A 7,032-nucleotide genomic window follows, 5' to 3' on the forward strand; every position below is an offset into this window, starting at 1 on the left:
GGGGTGGCGGGGCTAGTTATCTATTTTGTGGTTTGGAATGTTCGATGTGTATTAATATAGAGTTTTGTATGTGATCAGACATGATGAGGACTACAGAGAAAAGAGCAATCGGATCTCCTCCCACGACACACTATGAAAGGTGGTGTTTGTTTCTGAGGTGCTTATCTAATATTTGCTAACAGCCTCTACTGCCTCTCTGCAGCCTCTCATTACCCTTCCTGCACTTAATTTCCTTTCATGCGTTCCTACTCTTGCCTGCCTGGCTAGCGCCTGTCACGCAGCACTGAACTCTCCATCCTTCCTCGCTAAAAACCCTAGTCTCAATTAATTTTCTCTTTAAGGGAATTTAATCAATGCATTTATTGATTATCTAAGGTGTTAAGTATGGAAATGAAGCAATGTGCTAACTTTTCTCCCAGAGATATATGCATTTTATTTTATTTTATTTTTTATTTTTTTATTTTTTTTTGAGACGGAGTCTCGCTCTGTCACCCAGGCTGGAGTGCAATGGCGCGATCTCGGCTCACTGCAAGCTCCGCCTCCCGGGTTCACGCCATTCTCCTGCCTCAGCCTCCCGAGTAGCTGGGACTACAGGCGCCCGCCACCTGGCCCGGCTAATTTTTTTGTATTTTTTAGTAGAGACGGGGTTTCACCGTGTCAGCCAGGATGGTCTCGATCACCTGACCTCGTGATCCGCCCGTCTCGGCCTCCCAAAGTGCTGGGATTACAGGCTTGAACCACCGCGCCCGGCCTGCATTTTAACATATAGTGGGTGGTTGCTTAATTCACTGATGCTGAAATCTTAGGCGTTCACAGAAACTGGTGGATGAGAATCATTGGGTGGGATTTGCAACTCCCCTCAAACCATGCCAGCTGAGCCTACTCTGTCGCAAACAGAAAGCAAACAAGAGAAAGAGGTATGGGCAGAGAAAGGAAAAAGGCATCTTTGGCAGACGGAACGTAACTCTGGTTTTCTTTAGAAAAGCAGATGCCCAGCTCTTCATCTCTTCCTTGTAGTGAGGGGTGGCAGTCACCAATGAGATATTGACAGTCTGTTCTGGATTTCTCACCTGGGTGCTTCCTTTCCCTCCTGGTTACTTCCTCTTTCTCCTTCCCTGAAATGGGGACATGGGGCTAAAGCAGTGGACAAAAGTAGTGGCAGCAGCCATATGTTGGTAGCTGAGAGGAAACGATACATTAATCCGAAGCATCTTGGTTTTGACATTCTTTTTTTTTTTTTTTTTTTTTTTTTTTTTTGAGATGTAGTCTCGCTCTTCCCAGACTGGAGTGCAGTGGCATGATCTCGGCTCACTGCCACCTCCACCTCCTGGGTTCAAGCGCCTCAGCCTCCCAAGTAGCTGGGATTACAGGCACGCACCACCATGCATGGCTAATTTTTGTATTTTTGGTAGAGACGGGGTTTCACCATGTTGGGCAGGCTGGTCTGGAACTCTGCACCTTGTGATCCGCCCACCTCAGCCTCCCAAAGTGCTGGGATTACAGGCGTGAGCCACCGTGCCCGGCCAGTTTTCACATTCTTAAACCAATAACCACTAAAAAGGTCTACCTCTGGGTGTGGAATTATGTAGGTGAAGAAAATAAGACTTATTAGTTTAAGCTACTCTTTTTTTGTTGTTACTTGTAGCAGAACATGATTCTTAATATGACCTCTGGCTGAAATGGGCTAAAGACATTTAAAAATAGCCTTCAGTGAATACCTTGCATCTTCTCTGTCTAAAAATAGCTAAAGTATTTACTATTTATTAACCACCCACTGTATGCAAGATAGTGTGTCTCCACCAATGAGATGGCATGTGGAGTATATAAGCACCTGACAGAGGGGGACACGAAACTTCAGCAGCTCGAGTCATTTGCTTAAAGTCATAAAGTTAGTGAATGGAGGGGTTGGGGGTAAACTCAGACCTTTTCCCACAGGGTCTACACACTTTTCCACTTAGCTTTACTGTCTCACCCATTTCCTAACTAGGGACTGAATGATTGCACTCCCTAGTTACTCACATTATTCCTGTGCACTCCATAGGGACTTCACACAAGATTACATTTCCAAATAGAAGTTGGCCCATGTTAGACTTACAAGAATTTTTATGATTATTGAAAACATTTCTTACAATTAAATATTATTTTGTCAGATGATCAGAGCTCACTATAAAACTAGCCTTATTCAAGGAAAACATGTAGGGCTCCTACTATACATCAGGTAATAGTTTGCAGGAGTGATGGGGGTGTTGGGTAAGATGCAGGAAGAAAATGCAGGAATCTAAAAAACAAAGAGTCTTGGAACAAGACGTGCATTTTAGTCCCTTTGTACTCTTCAGTGTAATTGTCTTTCTTGGCCACCCACCGTATTCTACATTCCCAACCTTTTGGCCCTTTTGCAATTATCCTGACAGGGATCAAGTCAAGGCCATAGAAACAGAGGCATATATCTATTGTCATTCTGAAAAGATAAAAAAAGTAAAGTTCATGCTATTTTTGTAAACATATTTCAAAAGCCTTAAAACATTGACTAGTTATTTCACTTATGGGCATTTATTCTAAGGAAAAAATTATTCACACTAGCAAAGATTTGAAGGAAAGATCTTATTTTCAAGTATTGTTTATGTAACCAGTGTATTGGGACAGCCTGAAAATTAAAATTTTGAAATATTAAATTTGAATAATTATATTTGAATATTTTGATGATTAAATAGTTCATTCTGACCATGGAATACCATGCAGTCATTTGAATAATTATATTTGAATATTTGATTTAATATTTCATTCCAACCATGAACTACATACAGCCATCTAAAATATAGCATATCAAAAGAGAAGAAGATTTAAAAACATATAGCATAATCTTCTATTGCTCTATATTGCCAGTGACAGTATGTGCTGTATAATCTCATAGTTATAAAAAATACAGTGCATGAGTGTTTCTGTATAAAATACAATGAAGGAACATATGATAAATGTAAATAGCAGTTATCTTTAGAAAGGGAGGCTTCAGAAATATTTTCTTCTTTTAGTTACAAACATGTTCTTTTTTCTTTTTTTTTTTTTTTTGAGAAGGGGTTTTATTTTTTTTCCCCGGCTGGGGGGCAATGGCACAATCTCGGCTCACCGCAACTTCTGCCTCCCAGGTTCAAGCAATTCTCCTGCCTCAGCCTCCATAGTAGCTGGGATTATAGGCATGTGCCACCACGCCCGGCTAATTTTGTATTTTTTTTTTTTAGTGGAGACGGGGTTTCTCCATATTGGTCAGGCTGGTCTCTAACTCCCGACCTCAGGTGATCCACCCGCTTTGGCCTCCCAAAGTGCTGGGATTACAGGCGTGAGCCACCGTGCCCGGCAGTTACAAACATTTTCTTATTTTCCACAATAAACATGCATNGGATCTCAGCTCACTGCAAGCTCCGCCTCCCGGGTTCACGCCATTCTCCCGCCTCAGCCTCCCGAGTAGCTGGGACTACAGGCGCCTGCCACCTCGCCCGGCTAGTTTTTTGTATTTTTAGTAGAGACGGGGTTTCACCATGTTAGCCAGGATGGTCTCGATCTCCTGACCTTGTGATCCGCCCGTCTCGGCCTCCCAAAGTGCTGGGATTACAGGCTTGAGCCGCCGCGCCCGGCCAGAACACTGTTATTTATTTTGTGCTAACAGAAGACTTTTTTTTTTTTTTTTTCCTGAGGTTCCTGGCTCTTTAGGAATATGATTCTTCTCTCTGAGCTGATTCTGATTGGAAAGCACCATTATCATGTTCTAAGCAAAGACAGAACCACATTATTAGCCTTGAACAAAGGGACATAATCATTTTAGAAACCTCTAAAATAGCATTAATAGCAACAAATACAGATTCTTTTATACAACCATCCCAAAGACACTGATGCTTCAGTTTAAATGATTTATTTTTTTCTCTTGCCTTTCCTCCTCCCAGTGTTGTCTTGTCTTTGTGATGATGTGGAGGTACCCACTGACCAGAAGATACATCATTCCCTGCACACTGGCAGGAAATGAAGAGCTGCCAAGTACCAGCCAGAAACTAAATGGAGATTGTTGAAGGATAGAAGAAAAAAATTAGATATGGGCTGTCAGTGCACATATTTTTTGCATTAAATTATAAACAATATGCTGCTAATATTAAATCACAGAGGAATACCAGAATAAAAAATATGTGTCCTTGTTTTTCTATCATTTTACTTTCTCCTCACCATGTCAATCAAAAGTATACTGTGTCTTTGTACTCCATGTCATCAGGCATATGCATATCTGCAAGTACACAACACTGTAAGATGGTAAGACAAAAACTTTATTAAATTTAATGCCTGATGCAGAATTTTAAGTTTGTTGTCTTCAACTCAAATGTAATATTTTGGGATTTTTGATACTTATAAGCTTGACAAATAAACTTTATGTTCTGAGTTAAAGGCAAATAAGAAGCATTCAGAAAACTTTATGAACATCAAATGTCAATTGCAACACAAGATTTTGATACAACTGTAAGTGAGTCTGAAACATATGGATTGAATTTTCCTTGCAATATTCTAGTGTTTGGAAGGAAAATCTGTGCAAAAAATGTGTTGTGGGTTTTCTGAAACCCCGAAACTGAAAATCATTTTGATTTATTTAGATTTAGAGATGGGATAACCATTTTGCACCCCCGGAAAATTAAGTACCCAATTCAGTTCAGCACTGCAAGGCACAAGGGCCTGAATGAGTGAATCTTCCTTTTCAATTGTATTGAACTGTTTTAATTCATTCAAACTATGCAATCGAATCAGTGGAAAAGCCTAGAGGTTTCTTTCTGGGGCTGTAACTTCCCCCACATAATCTCTGAGAGCCTTCCGAGAGCCTTACCCCAAGTCACCTCCAATAAACATATACTCTAAACAAACATAATATGCAACCCAAAACAACGATACCACCTAAGTAAAAACTGAGATTGCTATACAAACTAAGCCCCCAGACAACTCTCCCCATCCTATAGAAATTCCGTGTCTCCACTGAGTTAAGTGCATAGAAACCCCAAAGGACCTTTCTGCTTTTACTTTGTTATTTTTGGATCTTATTTCACACTTTTGTCCTTCAGCTTGATTTGACTGGATTACTTCCCAACCCTCAGTAATGCTCCATTGTGGGAGCCTGTGTCTCAACAGTTCACACCTGCCTTTTACTCCACTGGGTTGTGAAGATTCACAGAAGATGACAGGAAGGGGGAGAAATAAGCTAAAATAAACTTTAGAGGACGGCCCCATTGCTGTGCCTCTCTGATCTTGGTTGTTGTCTACAGAGCTGTCCTTCAAAGACATTGATACGCAGCTGCATTTTAGAAACATTTCCTCTTCCAGGTTAGAAGTCTTTTCCAAATTAAAGATTCAGTCAAGGGAATTGGTTTAGAACTTCTTCTTCTTGCCTTCCTAAAAACCTAAAATCTTTGCATATAAACACAAAAACAAAAAAGTATAAGCTTTTGATTCAGGCAGTCTGGGGATCGTGTCTTGGTTCTGCTTCATTGCTGAGTGTATAACCTGGAGTAAGTATCTTCTGAAACTCATTTTCCTCTTTTAAAAATATGGAGATACTAGTCCTTCTCTCACTGAGCCATTTCAAGAATTAATAAAATATACTGTTTACTTGACAGAGTGTTTTGTAAGTAGTAGAAACTCAGTGAATATTACTTTCTCTCCTCCTTTCTTCTAATACCCTAGTATCTACATTTCATATATTTTGATTCAAATCATAAAATTGTTAAATAAATCATCAAGAACAAAGTAAGAATCAATCAAATTGTCAAAAACAACACTCATTGTCTGTTCAAAGTTCTCCTAATTTTTGATGCCTAAGAATACAAGGTGATTACCAGGCATCTATCACAAAATCACGACCAATCCTCTAGCTTTGTCTTCAACAAATTGAGAAACAATTCAGGGATAACTGGAAAATGGAAAATCTCTCTCTGTCTTTCGGAAATCAGTAAGCATTAAAAAGAGAAATAAACATGTAAGTTTAATTAGAAATTTTAAAGAAGATGGATATCTTAATTTTTCACACACTTGATATAAAAAATATGCATTTATTTTTTCAAGACTCACAAATACATTACAAAATTTAAAGATTCCTGCATTTTTCTCTACCAGGTACCAAACACTGGCTTGAAAGGTATTTGCTATTAGCAGGCGTTGAGGACTAGGTAAAAAAAAATTAGCCAAGAGAAAGCAATGATTCTGATTAAGTAAATTCCATTGAACTCTTTCTAGGAAGCATTATTCAGGTCATGAATGCTAATTTGTCCTGCAGGGGGGCTGTGGGTAATTACCCAGAAAAACTATCAGCTTTATTGAGTTGCTACAAAACAGTATTACTGAATGGTACACTGTAAAGGAAGACAACCTTGATATGTACTCACAGAAAAGGGCATTTTTTCCCCTACTGGGAGGATTTTATAGCCTAGATAGAAATGATAATAAATGGCATTTTGCTTAGAAAAATAAAGTCACATTGGTGTCACTTCCTGTTTAATAGTCAAATAAAATTTCTGACATGCAAAGACATGTATCTGAGAAGTGCCACCAAGATACTCAAACAATTTTAGCTTTCTGCATATTTAACATTGTGTAGAATCAGAACCATCTTAAAAATGAAGCAAATATGGCACATTGGCCGCATTCCAGCAACTACACAGAACTGCTGACGTTACTAAAATCTAGATAATTTAGTCCCATATGGGAATCCATACCACAATTATATTGTCCCTGCTCCGACACAGCCCTGATTTTGCACTTCTTTAAGCCCGGCTTTTTATAATTTTAATTCCCTTCACCAATAAAGCAATTTGCATTCACATAGTCTCCCTGTAAGAAAGAAAGAAAAAGAAATCTGTTACATGACCTTGGTCTCTTTAGAGTTGATTACAAGGAAACAAACTCTTCAAATAACCCATTCTCTCATCTTTTTTTAATTGATGTGAAACATCTCACTATAAACTGTAGAAGACTGTGCATAGCAGGCTACAGGCTTACATATTAAAATGTAGA

General features: G+C 39.1%; 1 long non-coding RNA gene across 1 annotated transcript; it reads left to right on the top strand.

The window, feature by feature from the left end:
- Window positions 1-3,920: 3,920 nt before the first annotated feature.
- Window positions 3,921-5,252, top strand: LOC108535587 (uncharacterized). The gene is made up of 3 exons (XR_001887278.1): window positions 3,921-4,293; window positions 4,421-4,497; window positions 5,088-5,252. It is a non-coding gene; the product is annotated as an uncharacterized LOC108535587 (long non-coding RNA).
- Window positions 5,253-7,032: the final 1,780 nt, after the last annotated feature.

This window comes from Rhinopithecus bieti, unplaced genomic scaffold (assembly GCF_001698545.2).
Source record: "Rhinopithecus bieti isolate Rb0 unplaced genomic scaffold, ASM169854v2 scaffold_13184, whole genome shotgun sequence".
NCBI classification, from domain to species: domain Eukaryota; kingdom Metazoa; phylum Chordata; class Mammalia; order Primates; family Cercopithecidae; genus Rhinopithecus; species Rhinopithecus bieti.